General features: G+C 44.8%; 1 non-coding gene across 1 annotated transcript; it reads left to right on the forward strand.

The window, feature by feature from the left end:
- Positions 1-776: 776 nt before the first annotated feature.
- trnav-uac (transfer RNA valine (anticodon UAC)) lies at positions 777-849 on the forward strand. The gene has a single exon. It is a non-coding gene; the product is annotated as a tRNA-Val (tRNA).
- The last annotated feature ends 17,008 nt before the right edge of the window (positions 850-17,857 follow it).

The following is a 17,857-nucleotide window of genomic DNA, read 5'->3' on the forward strand; positions in this document are numbered from 1 at the left end:
TGGTCTGCTTCAAAATGCTCATTGCTTGTAACAATACATGAGACTGGCGAAGCTGTGAGATAGACTGTCGAGCAAGGGACTGGTTATAGTGAAACAGCAAAGAAAATATACATTCTGGAAGAATAACATCGAAAAGAAATGTGACGCCAGAAAGATGATTAAATGCTGAGTCACTTTCAGCAAAAAATTCCTATCCCAAACATTTCTCTGACAGAAAATTCACAAAACAAAAATGATGCTTTTAAAAGTCATTAAACCAGAATTTTCGCGCACCCGAATCTTCTGAGTAAGATGTCTCTCGCTCAGCGGACTCAATCCATGTCCCTTTGCAAAATTCTGCTTCCATGCACACTATTAAATATGCCACTAACTTATAGAATCACAGAATAAGGGAATGGTTACAGCACGGAAGAGCCAGATTCGGCCCGTCGAACCCATGCCGCCTCTCAACGAGTGGCACTCCCCCATCATTTACCCGCAGCTGTGCAATTTTATTCCTTCAGAAACTTATCCAACTCCATTTTGAAAGATAAGATTGAATCTGCCTCCACCGCCCTTTAAAGCAGTGTATTCCTGATTCTAACCACTTGCTGAGGAATGGCCACTCCTGTCCCTATGTATAAAGACAGAGAAACACGGGATCAATTCCTGCCACACTCAAAAATTTGCTAAATATAGCACTGTCATTCTATTCTCATAACGCAAGGTCCTGAAGTGTCGTCGAGCTGTTGAGCTTAAAACTCTGCTTATGTTCCCAACGCTGCTGCTACTGCAGCGTTTCCATAGTGTAGTGGCTATCACCTTCGCCTTACGTGCGAAAAGTTCCCGGTTCGAAACCGGGTGGAAACTTTTCGCAAACATGTTCAATTAATGATTAGAACAAATTGAACAATTCATATTCGTGGTTAAATATGAACAGAGTGCTGTGTCTCAAGATGTTATTGCATTTGTTGGCTCCTCTGTGCACACGCAAACTCTGAGCTGTGTTTCTCACTCCCTCCCGTTTCTAGCCCTGACCATGGAGTAAACCCGATCTCATAGCTGCACATTCCGTGCATTCAGCTCAGCTGTGAGAGAATATTCAAGGATCCTGCCGCGCTGCTTCGAAGATCAAAGCCACAAACAAACCCATACGCTAATCGCTCTTCCCCAGCTCCAGAGTGAGTGAGGGCGGGACAATTCAAACATTCCGATTCCGCACTCTCCAATCAGCCGCTGCTGGTAGAAAGCGGCGAATGCAGCATCATCAGCGGTTCACCATCCTTCATTGAGATACAAAATGTCGCGGTTCGAGCCAAAGCTCCCCGTACACCGAATAGTAAACTCTTTATCTCAGGTTCTTGAATTCGAGCCCTGCTGCCACGAACATTATTTCACCATTAATGAGCTGATCGCCTCGTTTCATCATGAAAGTAATGCTAACCGATAATTATATAATCGTAGAAGGTTACATCATGGAAGGAGTGTTTTTAGGCCCATCGTATGTGCACCGGCCAACAAATGTCCAGTTTTAGGTGTGTAACCCTGCACCTTACGGCATTTCAAATGCACATCCAAGTAATTTTTAAATTTGCTGAGGGTTTCTTCCTGAACCACACTTTCAGGCAGTGAGTTCCAGACCCCCACATCTGGATAAAGAATGTTCCCTTCAAATCCCCTTTAACCCTTACACTAAAGACCTTTATTTATGCCCCCTGGTTGTTGACCACTCTACTATGAGAATTAGGCCCTTTTATTCAACAATATCTCGGCCCCTCCTAATTTTATACAACCTAATGCTGTCGCCCATCAGCCTCGTCTGTTGCAAGGAAAACAAACCCAGCCTATCCAATCTTCTCCTCATAGCAAATTGCTCCAATCCCGGCAACATCTTCGTTAATCTCCTCTGTACTCTCTCCAGCGCAATCAAGTCCTTCCTTCAATGCGGTGACCAGAACTGCACGCAGTACTCCAGCTATGGCATTACCAGAAATGTATACAGTTCTAACATGCCACACTTGCTGTTCTGTTCCATATCTCTGCCAATAAATGCAACCATGTCGTATGCCTTATTAATTAACTTATCCAACTGGCCAACTACCTTCAGGGCTATGTGGACATGCAATCCCAGTTCCTTTGCTCCTCTACACTTCTCAATGTCCTACCAGTTGATGTGTATTCCCTTTCCTTGTTAGCCCTCCACAAATGCATGATCTCATACGTTTCTCGATTAAATTCGATTGACCACATTTCTGCCCTCCTTACCAGTTGATTGATATCTGTCTGCAGTCTCCAGCTGTCTTCCCCATTTTCAACCACACTGCCTATTTTAGTATCACCTGAAAACTACTTAATCATAACGCCGATATTCAAGTTTAGATCATAGATAAATACCATAAAAATCTATGAACCTAGCACTGAAAACTGCGGAACCCCATTGGAAACATCCATCCAGTCACAGAAATACCCATCAAACCCTTTGTTTCCTGCCTCTGAGCCAAATTTGGATCCAATTTTACACTTCTCCCTGGATCCCATGGGATTTACTTACATAAACAGTCTGCTATGTGGGATCTTCGCGAATGCATTAATAAAATCCATATACACTAAATTATAGGCACTAATTAGTCGACACACCTGGCGACCTCCTCCAGAATGCATTCAAGTGATTCAAAAGCGACCCTTCCTGAACAAATCGTGCAGACTTACTGATAAATCAGTGTCTTTCGAAATGCATAACATGTATAATGGTTAAATGTTATCCTGCTTCCACGGGAAAACGTCATTAATTAACTGATGATCTTCATTTGCACAACTAAAGAAATGTTAACTGAAGGAGAGTCCTTCATTGAATAATTTTCTGTGCTCTGCAATTTATCTCTTAAACCATGAAGCGTTTTAGACAATGTGCTTTAGTGACTTACTTCATCATGTTCATTGTTGGTAACATGTACATGGGACTCGGAAAACAGAGAGATCGACTGTAGACCAAGAGACTGGTTATTGTGAAACAGCAAAGAAAATATACATTCTGGAAGAATAGCATCGAAAATACATGTGCTGCCAACAGCCAGAAAGAAGATTAAATGCTGAGTCCCTTTCCGCAAAAAATTCCTTTCCCAAACAGTTCTCTGACCGAGACTTCTAAAAACAAAAATGATGCTTTTAAAGTCACTAAACCCGAATTTTCACGCACCCTTATCTACTGATCAGATGCCTCTCGTTGTGCCGACTCAAGCCACGACGCTTTGCAATATTCTGCTTCCATCCGCACTATTAAATGCGCCACGAACTGATATAATCACATAATAATGGAACGGTTACAGCACGGACGAAGTCCTTCGGCCGGTGGAGCCCATCCCAACCATCAGCAAGTCCCACTACACTGTCGTTTACCACAGACGTGAATTTATTTTCCTTCAGATACATATCCAACTCCCTTTTGAATGATACGATTGACCACTTTTTAAGAAAGGAGGGAGAGAGAAAATGGGTAATTATCGACCGGTTCACCTGACATCAGTAGTGGTTGAAAATGTTGCAATCAATTATTAAAGTTAAAATAGCACCACATTTGAAAAGCAGTAACGGGATCGGTCCAAGTCAGCAGGATGCATCAAAGGGAAATCCTGCTTGACAAATCTTCTAGAATTTTTTGAGGATGTAACTCGTAGCGTGGACAACGGAGAACCAGTGGATGTGGTGTATTTGTATTTTCAAAATGCTTTTGTCAGGATCCCAAACAAGAGATTGAAGTGCAAAATTAAAGCACATGGTATTGAGGGTAATGTATTGACGTGGACAGAGAAATGGTTTGAAGGAAGGAAGCAGGAAGTTGCGATAAATGTGTCGTTTTCATTAATGGCAGGCAGTGATCAGTGCAGTTCAGTACTGCTCAGTGTTGGATCCCAACTATGTACAAGATACATTCATGGTTTGGATGAGGGAATTTAGTGTAATATCTCCAAGTTTGCAGATGATACCAAGCTGGATTGTAGTGGGAGCTGTGAGGAGGATGCTAAAAGGCTGAAGTGTGAATTGGACAGGTTTGGTGAACGGGCAATCGCATGGCAGATGCAGTATTATGTGGATAAATGTGAGGTTATCCACTTTGATGGCTAAAACACGAGGGCAGAATCTTATCTGAATGGTGGCAGATTAGCAAAAGAGAAGGTGCAGCGAAACCTGTGTATCAAGGTACATCAGTCATTGCAAGTTGGCATGCAGGTTAAGCAGGAGGTGAAGAAGGCAAATGGTATGGCGGCCTTCATAGCTAAGGGATTTGAGTATTGGAGCAGGGCATTTTTACTGCAGTTGCATAGGGCCTTAGTGAGGCCTCACCTGGAATATTGTATTCAGTTTTGCTCTCCTAACCTGAGAAAGGACATTCTTGCTATGAGGGAGTGCAGCGAAGGTTCATCAGACTTATTCCTGGAATGGCAGGGCTGACTTACGAGGAGAAACTGTATCGACTGGGCTTGTATTCACTGGGGTTTAGCAGGATGAGAGGGGATCTCATAGATACGCATAAAAATCTGACTGGACTGGACAGGTTAGGTGCAGGAAGTATGTTCCCGATGTTGGTGAAGTCCAGAACCAGGGGTTATCGTCGAAGGCTAAGGATTAGGACTGAGATTATGGAGAATCTTCTTCACTAAGAGAGTTGTCAACCTCTGAAATTCCCTGCCACAGAGACTTGTTGATGCCAGTTCATTGCATATATTCAAGCGGGATTTAGATATGGCGCTGACGCCTAAAGGGATCAAGGGGGATGGAGAGAAAGCAGAAAAGGGTACTGAGGTGAATGTTCAGCCATGATCTTAGTGAATGGTGGTGCAGGCTCGAAGAGCCGAGTGGCCTACTCCTGAACCTATTTTTTTTGTTTATATGTTTCCATTTTTCTATTCCGATGTTTGCTAGCATTCATATATGAGCTGACTGAAATCAATAAACTGCTTTCTGTCGCTCTTTGAGTAAAGAGAGAGACAGCTGTAATATAACTACGGCCATGCCAGTTTGAAAAAGTCTAATCTTTGAGGTGAGGCAGACTAAAGCCTGGTAAGTCTTTGGAAGTAAAGCGGACTGTGAATTCAATGTGCTGTAGACTTTTGCTGCCACCACAGGCTGCTCACAATATTCACACGGGCGTCAATCAATCCACCCTTAATGCAATTTCTCTCTCACCCCTCCTTGTTTTTCCAAATCGTTGCTGTCCATTCTTCTGCTGCCATAGAAAGTCAAGTGGGTCCACACAAAACCAAAAAAAAACACAGCAGCAAAGTAACCGAGCAAAACAACACATACTAACCAATAAGTCCTTGTCATCGAATGCATCCACGATCAAACTGAGAAATTGTGCTATAATTAACACAGCGTAGCTTATTTCTGCAACAAAGTAGGGACAGGTCTGATTAGTACATGGATAGGAGTCTTAATACCAGGTGGACGAGGCTTTTCCAATTAATGGAGGTTGTCGCTGCCTTCATTCAGCATTCCATTTGAAGTTCAATCCTGCGCATTCAACAAATCTCTCTTTCGCTCTCACTCTCCCTATCATTCACTCTCTCTCTCTCTCTCTCTCTCTCTCTCTCTCTCTCTCTCTCTCTCTCTCTCTCTCTCTCTCACTCTCTCTCTCATAGGCCCAGGCCTGATTTGTAATTGCAATGGAGGCTCGGGCGTATACTTTCTCTTTGCTGGCGAGAGATGGCGCGAAGATAGCCAAAAAACAAGGAGGGAAAGCAGGTAAAAGGAAACGTAAGAAGTACAAATGCTTGCGAGCTGTTCGATTGCATTCAAGTCTGAGTTGACAGAAAGCAATAAGCTGCTGCCTGTCGCTCTATGTGCAAAGAGAGGGACAGCTGTTCGATAACTACTGCCACACCAGTCTGAAAAAGTCTAATTTCAGATGTGAAGCAGAGTAAGGCCTGGTTATGACTTGGAAGGGAGACCGACTGGGAATACCAGGTGCTGTAGACAATTGTTGCCACCACAGGCCGCTCGCAACGTTCCCACTGCCATCAAACAATCAACAAAATCTTCACTTCTCCCTCCTGCATTCAATTTCTCTCTTACCCTGTCCTCTTATTTTTCCAAATCTTTGCTGCCATCGTCAATCAAGGGGTTCCACACACAACTGGACAAAACAAAACAAAAAATACACCAACTAAATAACCGGGCAAAACAACACACACAAACTAGTAAGTCCTTGTTATACAAACCATCCGAGATCAAAGTCAGACATTGCGCAGTAACTACACCTCGTAGCTCATTTCTGCACCAAAGTAGGGAATGGTCTCATTTATACTTGTAGTGGATTCTTAATATCACGTGTACTAGGCTTTTCCTATTAGTCAAGCTTGTTGCTGACTTCATTCAGCTCTCCATTTGCTGTTGTTTCCCACTTTTTCAGAATCCCATGTGGCTAGTGGCGACTGCAATTCACCAATCTCATTTGCAACACTCCTCACATTAACACACATGAATTCCAGTAGAATGCTAGGTGGCTTTGCTTTCTTCCTGCATTGAAATGATGCCCTTCCTACACCATTCTTTGTTCTATTGCTGTTTGTCCCTACAGGATTCGATGCATCTTGTCTCTTCTCTCTGCTGCAGCATCCTGGTGCCCCTCCGCCGGCATGTGGACTTTTGCTGCTATAATTTATTGTTCTGCAGTCTTTCACACCCTGCATCGACCCACTTGCATTTGTGTAGCAGCAGCAGAAAGTGCAGGAAAGAAATGGTGTCAGGAAAGTGAGAGAGCGAGCTGCCAAAAGGTTGTTGATGGATTAACGGCAGTGTGTGTGCAGAACCATGAGCGGTCTGTGGCGCCAAAAAAATCTTACTGCACATGGTATTCCCACGCGCTCACCCATCCAAATACTTTCCAGGCCTGACTTTGTTCAGTTTCTAAGATCAAAAGAGATCGGGTTTTTTCACACTATTCTGTCCAGAATCATCAAGACGTTCGTTTTCTCATTACTTAAACGGACATGCGGCTGTTCTTCATTTCCTTTTCTCATTCTATGCATTCATAAAGTAATCAGCACTCAATTTTCATTTCAGCTTTTTCCTTCCGCCACACCCACCTTTTGCTGCTCTGCCTCCCACAAAAACAAAATAGAAGCCCTACCTCCTTCACTGCCTTGCCTCAAGCTTCAAAACTACATGGCTTTCAACAATCCCTCGCTCACCCCCAAACCTCACGCTCGCCAAACTCGAAATCTCTCAACAGCTCAAATCGCTCACCCACCAAATCTTCCCATCCCCAAATCTCTCCTCCCGTAAAAAGCTTTGCACCAACCCAATACACCAAGATTGTTGAATTTCAAATCCTACCCTTTTTTAATCCAGGTCTCAGTTTTGCCACATTTCGTAACCGCATGTGGCAAGTGACGCCTTCAACACGACAATCTGATTTGTAACATTCATCACATTAATACCTGCATTTCAGCAGACTTTGCTTTTTTCCTGCATTATTATTCGTTGTTCTGTTTCTATTTATCCCTCCCAGGTTTCGAAGCACCTTGCGTTCTTCTCTTTTGCCCCTCTGCCAGCATGTGGTTTTTTGCTATTTTATTTTGTTATTCTGCATCGACCCCCATACATTTGTGTCGCAGCAGAAGAAATTGCACAAAAGGAATGTGAGAGAGAGAGCAGCAGAACGGTTATGCATGGATTAAGGTCAGTGTGCATGCAGAACCATGAGCAGCCTGTGGTGACAGCAATAGCCGACTGCATCTGATATTCCCATGCAGTGTCCCATCCAATTACTCACCCCGTCTGATTCTGCTTAGTTTTCGAGATCAGACGAAGTCACGCGTTTTCAGACTAGTGTGGACGTTGGCATAAGCTTGACTTAAATGGACATACGACTGTTCTTCATTTCATTTCCTCATTCGATGCATGCATGCAAGTAATCAGCACTCAATTTCCGTTTTACCATTTTTCTTAAGTTGTCAACACCTCTTGCTGCTCTCCTCTCATACAAAAAATCTACAAAGCCCTACTATCCCCTTCATTGCCTTGCCTCAAGCTACAAAAGTACCTGAGTTTCACCAATCCCTCACTCACCCCCAAATCACTCATTCATTCACTCGCAAATCTCACTCTCGCCAACTTCGAAATCTCACACCCCCGAAAATCGCTCTCCCGCAAATCTTCCAATCCCCAAATCTGACATCACCCCAAAAAAACTTCCACCGCCCCCAAATCGCCACGATTGTTTAATTTCCAATCCTATCAATTTTTAAGCCATATCTCTGTAATAGCCACATTTTAGATCCCCATGTGCAAGTGGCACCTGCAACTCGTCAAGCTCGTTTTTAACACACATGCATTCAAGCAGCATGTTAGTTACCTTTGCTTTTTACCTGCATTGAATTTAAGCTCTTCCTACATTATTCTTTGTTCTGTACCTATTTGTCCCTCCCAGAATCCGATGCACCTTGTCTCTCCTCTCTGCTGCTGCGTCCTGGTGCCCCTCCGCCAGCATGTGTTTTTTTGCGATCTCATTTTGTTTTTCTGCATTCTTTCGCCCCCTGCGTTGACTCCCTTGCATTTGTATAGCAGCAGGAGAATCTGCAGGAAAGAAATGGTGAAAGGAAACTGAGAGAGAGAGCTGCAAAAATGTTGTTGATGGCTTAACGGCAGTGTGTCTTCAGAACCATGAGCAGCCTGTGGCGGAAGCACATTGCCACTGCACCTGGTATTCCCAGGTGGTCTCCCTTCTCAGTACTAACCAGGCCTTACTCTGCATCCTATTCGAGAACTGATGAGATCAACATTTTTCAGAGTAGTATGGCCGTACATATCTAACCGCTGTCTCTCTTTTTACTGAGAGAGCCACAGATAGCTGCTTATAGCTTTCTGTCTGCTGATACAAGAATGCTATCAAACAGCTGAATGCGATCAAACAGCTTGGAAGCATTTGTACTTCTTACATTTCCTTTTCCCTGCCTTACAATCTTCCTTTCTATCTCTCTTCGAGCCATCTCTCGCTAACACCCGCAAAAACTATAAACCCGAGCCTCCATTGCTCTGTACAAATCAGATCTTTGCCGATTGGAGAGCGAGAGAGAGAGAGAGAGTTATTGAAAGCGCAGCAAATTGAATGCTGAATAAAGGCAGTGACAACTTCCTAGCCTAGCATACCTCGTATTAAGTCGCCTATCGAAGTACTAATCAGACCTATCCAGACCTTGTTGCAGAAATGAGCTGCGATGCGGCAGTTGTAGAGCAATGTTTCAGATTGATCTCAATCAATCAACAGTCCCTCAGAATCGAGGAGGACTTGCTTCCACTCCAAAAGTGAGTTCTTTGATGGCTGAACAGTCCGATACGAGAGCCAAAGGTGGGACAGACATTCATCGAGGGAAGTGTTCGGTGGGGCTGGTTTGCCGTGCGCTTCTTCTGCTGCCTGCACTTGGCCCCTTCATGCTCTTTACGTTGAGATTCGAAGAGCTCAATCCCGGATGGACTTTGTCCACCTCGGGCGGTCTGTGGTCAGGGTCTCCCAAGTGTCAGTGGAGAAGTCGCACTATACTAGCGAGGCTTGGAGGGTGTCCTTATAACGTTTCCGCTGTCCTCCTTTGGCTCGTTTACCGTGAAGGAGCTCCGCATAAAGCATTTGCTTCGGAAGTCTTGTATCTGTCATGCAAAGCTGATCGAGTGTGGTCAGTGCTTCCATACTGGGGAAGTTAGCCTGGTCGAGGACACTGACGTTGGTGTGCCTGTGCTCCCAGGATATTTGCAGGATTTTGTGGCGACATCGTTGGTGAAATATCTCCAGCGGCATCAGGTGCCTGCTGTACATCGTCCATGCCTCTGAGCCATATAGGAGGGCGGGAATTACTGCTGCTCTGTAGACCATGAGTTTGATGGTAGATTTGAGGGCCTGGTCTTCAAGCCCTCTTTTCTGCAGGCACCCGAAGGCTGCGCTGGTAAACTGAAGGCGATGCTGAATCTCCACATCAAGGTCTCCCTTTGAGGCTCACGAGATATGGGAAATGGTCCACGTTGTCCAGTGCCACGCCGTGGACCTTGATGATTGGAGTGCAGTGCTGTGTGGCGATGACTGGCTGGTGAAGGACCTTTGTCTTAAGGATGTTAATCGTAAGGCGCATGCTTCAATATGCCTCAGTGAATACATTGAATATATCCTGGAGTTTAGCCTCTGAATGTGCACGGTCGCAGGCGTCGTCCACATCCTGCAGTTGAATGACAGTGGTTGGGGTGATCTTGGACCTGGCCTGGATGCAGCATAGTTTAACCAGCTTCCCACTGGTTGGTGGTTTAATTGCACTCCAGCGGGGAGCTTGTTGATTGTGAGGTTGAGCATGGGGGCGAAGAAGATTGAAAAGAGGGTTGGAGCGATTACGCAGCCCTGTTTGACCCCGGTGCGGACGTGCATTGCGGCTGTAATGGATCCATTGGTAAGGATCTCCGCCTGCGTGTTATCGTGAAGCTAGTGAAGGATGTTGACAAACTTTTGGGGACATCCGAAACGGAGGAGGATGCTCCATAGAGCCTCACGGTTGACAGTGTAAAATAGCGAAAGTTTTGTAAGTTCGAAAAAGGCCATGTTTAAGGGTTGAAGTTGCTCTCTGCATTTTTCCGGCAACTGGCGCGCTGCAAAGATCATGTCGATTGTGCTCCGTAGGGGTCGAAATCCGGATTGTGATACCTCGAGGAGCTCCTCGGCCACAGTGAGAAGATGATTGAAGAGAACTCGAGCGACAACTTTGCCAGTGGATGAAAGGAGGGAGATTCCACTGTCGTTGCCACAGTCGGACTTTCTCCCGTTTTAAAAATGGTCACAGTCACTGCATCTGTCAGACCTCCAGGCATGCTCTCCTCTCTCCAGATGAGAGAGATGAGGTCATGTATCCGCGCCAACAGCGCCTCTCCACCATATTTTAGCGCCTCAGCACGGATTCCATCCGCACCCGTAGCCTTTTTATTCTTAAGCTGCTTCATGGTTTTGCTTACCTCGTGAACGTTGGAGTTTCACTGAGTTGATGGTGCGTTGCATGCTGCAGAATGTAATCGAGAACACTCGAGCAACGGGCAGGGTCTTGATTGAGGAGTTCTTCAAAGTGCCCCTTCCTTCGGGCGCTGACAGTCTCGGTGTCCTTGATGAGTGTTTACTCGTTCTTGGCCAGGACTGGGTTGGAGCCTTCGGAATTTGGACCGTAGGTGGCCTTGACTGCAGGGAAGAATCCACGCATATCGTGGCTGTCGACCTGTTGTTGCATCTCCTGTGCTTTCTCCATCCATCAACTGTTCTTTTGGTTCCGGGTTTTTTGCTGAACCTGAGCCTTGAGCCATCTGTAATGTTGTTTTGCAGCTCTCGAGTTGGGCTGTTGATTGATGCTCAGAAATGTACTTCATTGCAATGTATTAGTTCTTCGATCTCCTGATCATTTTCATTCATCAGTCCTGGTGTTTTTTGCTTGAGTGACGAAGTGTCCCTTCACAGGCACTGGTTTCGAGGCCTGGAGGGCAGACGAAGCACGATGTGTATTCAGCATCTCAGTGTCATCATGGCACGCCAGATTGGTTGTGAGGCGCTGGCTGTATATGGCTCTCTTACCTTGCTCTCTAAGTGCCCCCGCTTTAACTTTTTGTTGAACTGCTTCTGCTGTCGCCTCTGCATTGGGTCAGTGTTAATTTTGATCATGGATCTGATTAGGCGGTGGGCTTTCGGCCAGGGACAGCATCGGCAGGAACTGGGTCCCTTCCGCCAGGGACAGCAGCGGTCGGTACTGGATCGTTTCGGCCAAGGACAGAAGCGGCCGGTTTGATCTAGGATGCTTTGCATGCCAAGGACTTACAGGTTTGGGTGTGCTGAATTGCTCGGTTATTTTGTTGCTGTGTTTTTGTTTAGTTGTGTGTGGACCCCCTTGTCGATCAATGGCAGCAGGAGGATGAAGAGCAAAGATTTGGAAAAATAAAGGGAGAGGGTGGGAGAGAAACTGAATGCAGCAGGGAGAAGCGCACAGCTTGTTGTTTGTTTGACAGCAGTGTGAATGTTGCGAGCAGCCTGCGGTGACAGCAAAAGTCGACAACATCTGATATTTGCAGGTAGTCTCCCTTCCAATGACTAATCAGGCATTACTCCGCTTCGCATCCGAAATCAGACATTTTCAGACTGGTAAGGCCAGAGCAATATAACATGTGGCTCTCTCTTTAATCACAGAGCGACAGAAAGCTGCTTATTGCTTTCTGTCAGCTCCTTCGTGAATGCTTTTTAACAGCTCGGAAGCATTTGTGCTTCTTACATTTACTTTTACCTGATTCCCACCTGCTTTTCAATCTCTCTTCGCGCCATATGTCACTAACACACATGTATCCGCGCGAAGAGCATCTCTGCACCATATATTAGCGCCTCAGCACGGATTCCTTCCGCATCCGTAGCCTTATTATTCTTCAGCTGCTTTAAGGTTTTGCTTACCTCGTGCAAGGTGGAGTTTCATTGAGTTCATGGTGCGTTGCATGCTGCGGAATGTAATCGAGAACACTCGGATAACGGGTAGAGTCTCGATTGATGAGATCTTCAAAGTGCCCCTTCCATCGGGCCCTGACAGCCTCGGTGTCCTTGATGAGTGTTTCCTCGTTCTTGGCCAGGACTGGGTTGGAGCCTTCGGAATTTGGACCGTAGGTGGCCTTGACTGCAGGGAAGAATCCACGCATATCGTGGCTGTCGACCTGTTGTTGCATCTCCTGTGCTTTCTCCATCCATCAACTGTTCATTTTGTCATGGGTTTTTTGATGAACCTGAGCCTTGAGCGATCTGTAATGTTGTTTTGCAGCTCTCGAGATGGGCTGTTGCTTGATGCTCAGAAATGTATTGCGCTTGCAATTTATTAGTTCCTCGATCTCGTGATCATTTTCATTAACCAGTCCTGGTGTTTTTTGGTTGAGTGACGAAGTGGCTCTTCACAGGCACTGGTTATAGAGGCCTGGAAGGCAGACCAAGCGCTATGGGGATTCAGCATCTCAGTGTCATCAAGGCTCGCCAGATTGATTGTGAGGCGCTGGCTGTGTATTGCTCTCTGACTTTGCTCTCTCAGTGACCCCGCATTAACTCTTTGTGGAACTGCTTCTGCTGTCCCCTCTGCTTTGGGTCAATGTTAATTTTGATAATTAATCTGAACTACTCGGAAGCATTTGTACTTCTTACATTTCCTTTTACCTGACTTCCCACCTTGTTTTCAATCTCGCTTCGCGCCATCTGTCGCTAGCTCACACACATAGAAACATAGAAACATAGAAACATAGAAAATAGGTGCAGGATTAGGCCATTCGGCCCTTCTAGCCTGCACCTCCATTCAATGAGTTAATGGCTGAACATGCAACTTCAGTAACCAAGTCCTGCTTTCTCGCCATACCCCTTCTTCCCCCTAGTAGTAAGGACTTCAACTAACTCCCTTTTGAATATATTTAGTGAATTGGCCTCAACAGCTTCCTGTGGTCGAGAATTCCACAGGTTCACCACTCTCTGGGTGAAGAAGTTTCTCCTCATCTCGGTCCTAAATGGCTTACCCCTTATCCTTCGACTGTGTCCCCTTGTTCTGGACTTCCCCAACATTGGGAACATTCTTCCTGCATCTAACCTCTCTAACCTGTCAGAATTTTCTACGTTTCCATCTAGTCCCCTCTCATTCTTCTGAACTGCAGTGAAGACAAGCCCAGTTGATCCAGGAAACAACAGCAAATGGCGTGCGAATGAAGTCAGCAACAACCTCGACTAATAGGTAAAGTCGAGTACGCCAGGTCTAAAGAATCCAACCCAAGTATAAATCAGACCTGTCCCAACTTTGTTACAGAAATGAGATCCGGTGTGGTAGTTTAAGCGCAATATCTGAGTTTGATCTCAATGGTTTGGATGACAAGGACTTATTGGTTTCAGTCTGTTGTTTTGCTCGGTTATTTTGTTGCTATATTTTTTGTCTCGTTTTGTGTGGATCCCCTGGACATTCTATGGAAGCAGGAGAATGAGCAGCAAAGATTTGGAAAAATAAAGGGTGAGAGTCAGAGAGTAATTGAATGCAGGAGTGAGAAGCGAAGAACTGTTGTTGATTGATGGCAGTGGGAATGTTGCGAGCATCCTGTGGTGGCAGCAAGTGTCGACAGCACCTGATATTCCCAGTCGGTCTCAGTTCCAAATAGTTACCAGTCTTTAGTCTGTTTCGGACCCGAGAGTAGACATTTTCAGTCTGGCATGGCCGTAGTGATATAACGGCTGGTTCTCACTTTACTCAAAGAGCGACAGACAGCAGCTTACTGATTTCTGTCAGCTCATACATGAACGCTATCAAACATCTGAATAGAAAAAAGGAAACATAGTAGCATAGAAAAGCGATGCAGGAGTAGGCCGTTCGGCTTTTCGAGCCTGCACCACCATTCAATAAGATCATGGCAGATCATTCACCTCAGTACCCCTTTCCTGCTGTCTCTCCATTATCCTTTATCCCTTTCGGCATAAGTGCCATATCCAACTCCCTCTTGAATATATCCAATGAACTGAAATCAACAACTCTCTGCGGTAGGGATTCCACAGGTTAACAACTTTCTTAGTGAAGCAGTTTCTCCATAATCTCAGTCGTAATCCTTATCCATAAACGATGTCCCCTGGTTCTGGACTTCACCAACATCGGCAACATTCTTCCTGGACCTAACCTGTCCAGACCCGTCAGAATTTTAGATATTTCTATGAGATCCCCTCTCATCCTTCTAAACTCCAGTGAATACAAGCCCAGTCGATTCAGTCTATCCGTGTATGTCAGTCCTGCCAACCCGGGAATCAGTCTGGTGAACCTTCGCTGCACTCCCTCACTAGCAAGAACGTCCATTCGCAGATTAGGAGACCAAACTGAACACAATATTCCAGTTGAGGCCTCACTAAGGCCCCGTGCAACTGCAGTAAGATCTCCCTGCTCCTATACTCAAATCCTCCAGCTATGAAGGCCAACATATAATTTTCCTTCTTCACCGCATGCTGTACCTGCATGCCAAATTTAAATGAATGATGTACCATGACACCCACGTCTCGCTACACCTCCCCTTTTCCTAATCTATCACCATTCAGTTAACATTCTGCCGTCGTGTTTTTGCCTTCAGAGTGGATAATCTCACATTTACCCACAATATACTGCATTTGCCATGCGTTTGCCCATTCACCGAACCTGTCCAATTCACGCTTCAGCATTTTAGCATCCTCCGCACAGCTCACATCATCGTCCAGCTAAGTGTCATCTGCAAATTTGGAGATATTACACTCAATCCACTCATCCAAATTATTAATATATATTCTACATAGTTGGGATCCAACACTGAGTCCTGCGGTACCGCACTGGTCATTGCCTGCCATTCTGAAAAGGAACTGTTTATCCCGACTCTCTGCTTCCTGCCTGCAAAGCAGTTCTCTATCCACGTCAGTACATTACCCTCAATAACATGTGCTTTAATTTTGCACATCAATCTCTTGTGAGGGACTCAGACAAAAGCATTTTGAAAGTCCAAATACACCACATCCACTGGTTGTCCCTTGTCCACTCTACCAGTTACATCCTCAAAAAATTCCAGAAGATTTGTCAAGCAGGATTTCCGTTTCATAAGTCCATGCTGAATTGGATCGGTCCAGTCACTGCTTTTCAAATGTGCTGCTGTTTCATCTTTAAAATAATTGATTCCAACATTTTCAACCACTAATGATGTCAGGCTAACCGGTGTATAATTACTCCTTTTCTCTCTCACTCCTTTCTTAAAAAGTGGTCAATCTTAACATTCAAAAGGGAGTAGGATATGTATCTGCGGGTAAGCGACAGGGGAGTGGGACGCATTCATAGTTAGCATTGGGTTGACCAGCCGAATGGTCTTCTTTCGTGTTGTAACCATTCCATTATACAGTGATTATATCAGTTAGTGGCACATTTAATAGTGTGGATGGAAGCAGAATATTGCAAAGCGATGTGGCTTGAGTCCGCACAACTAGAGGCATCCGATTAATAGATTTAAGTGCGCGAACATTCGGGTTTAGTGACTTTAGGAGCATCATTTTTGTTTTGGGAATTTTCAGTCACAGAAATGTTTGGGAAAGGAATTTTGTGCAGAAAGGGACTCAGCATTTAATCTTCTTTCTGGCTGTTGGGGTCACATTTTTGTTCGATGTTATTCTTCGAGGATGTATTTCTCTTGGCTTTTTAGCAATAACCAGTCCCTTGCTCAACAGTCTCTCTCACTGTTTTCCCAGTCCCATGTATGTGTTACCAGCAATGAACGTGATGAAAGAGATCAATAAAGTACAGTTTCTAAAATGGTTTATGTTTAAAGAGGTAAATTGCAGAGCACAGAAAATTATTCAATTAAGGACTCTCCTTCAGTTAACATCTCTTTAGTTGTGCAAATGAAGATCATCAGTTAATTAATGATGCTTTCCATTGAAAGCCCGATAACATTTAATGATTATACTTTTTCACAATTCGAAATACACTTGTTAATCAGGACAGTCAGTACGATTTGTTCAGGAAGGTTCGCGTTTGCCTAAATTGATTGCAATTTTGAAGGAGGAGTTCACCACGTTGGTCGATGAAGTCGTGTTAATGATGTAGTATATGTGGATGTTATTAATGCTTTCGCTAAGGTCCCACATGGCAGACTGGCCATGAAAGCAAACGCCCATGGGATACAGGGCGAATTGCCAAATTTGATCCAAATTTGGCTCAGTGGCAGGAAGCTAAGGGTAATGTGTCAGGGGTGTTTTTGTGACTGAGAGGATGTTTCCAGTGTGGTTCCACAGTTTTTAGTCCAAGGTCCATTGCTTTTTATGGTATATATCAATGATCTAAACTTCAATATAGAGGTTATGATTAAGACGTTTTCAGGTCATAATAAAATAGGCAGTGTAGTTGATCATGAAAAAGAAAGCTGGAGACTGCAGGTAGATATCAGTCAACTGGTAAGGTGGGCAGAACAATGGCAAATGGAATTTAATCCAGAGAATGTGTGAGATGGTGCATTTGTCGAGGGCTAACAAGGAAAGGGAATACACATCAACTGGTAGAACATTGAGAAGTGTAGAGGAACAAAGGGAACTGGGATTACATGCCCTCAGATCCCTGAATGTAGCTGGCTGGTTGGATAAGTTGGTTAAAAAGGCGTATGGAATAGTTGCAGTTATTGGCAGAGCTTCGGGTTAGAAGAGCAAGTGAGTTATGTTTGAAATGTATAAAATTCTGGTTTGGCCACAGCTGGAGTACTGCGTGCAGTTCTGCTCACCGCATTGAAGGAAGGACGTGATTGCGCTGGAGATGGTACAGAGGAGATTTACGTAGATGTTGCCCGGAGTGGAGCAACATTGCGATGAGGACAGATTGGATAGGTTGGGTTTGTTTTCCTTAAACAAAGGAGGCTGATGGGCGACAGCATTGAGGTGTTTAAAATTAGGACCGAGATATTGTTGATTAAAAGGGCCTATTTCCCATAGTCGAGGGGTCAACAACCACGGGGCATTAATTAAAAATAATAAGTATAAGGGCTAAAGGGGATTTGAAGGGAACATTCTTCATCCAGATGTTTGTGGGGGTCTGGAACTCACTGCCTGAAAGTGTGGTGGAGGCAGAACCTCTCACCACATTTAAAAAGAACTTGGACGTGCACTTCAATTGCCGAAAAGTGCAGGGTTGCACAGCTACAACTGGACATTTGTTCGCCAGTATAGTTAAGATGCGCCGAAAAGGACTACTTTCATGCTGCAAACTTCTATGATTTTTTATTATAGGTTATCATTACTTTCATGCAGCAAAACGAGGCGATCGGATAATTCATGGTGTTTCCTGTTAAAAAATCGTCGCGCAAGCTGGGGTGCGAACACACGAAC

The sequence above is a fragment of the Pristiophorus japonicus genome, unplaced genomic scaffold, assembly GCF_044704955.1.
Source record: "Pristiophorus japonicus isolate sPriJap1 unplaced genomic scaffold, sPriJap1.hap1 HAP1_SCAFFOLD_46, whole genome shotgun sequence".
Classification (NCBI taxonomy): Eukaryota; Metazoa; Chordata; class Chondrichthyes; family Pristiophoridae; genus Pristiophorus; species Pristiophorus japonicus.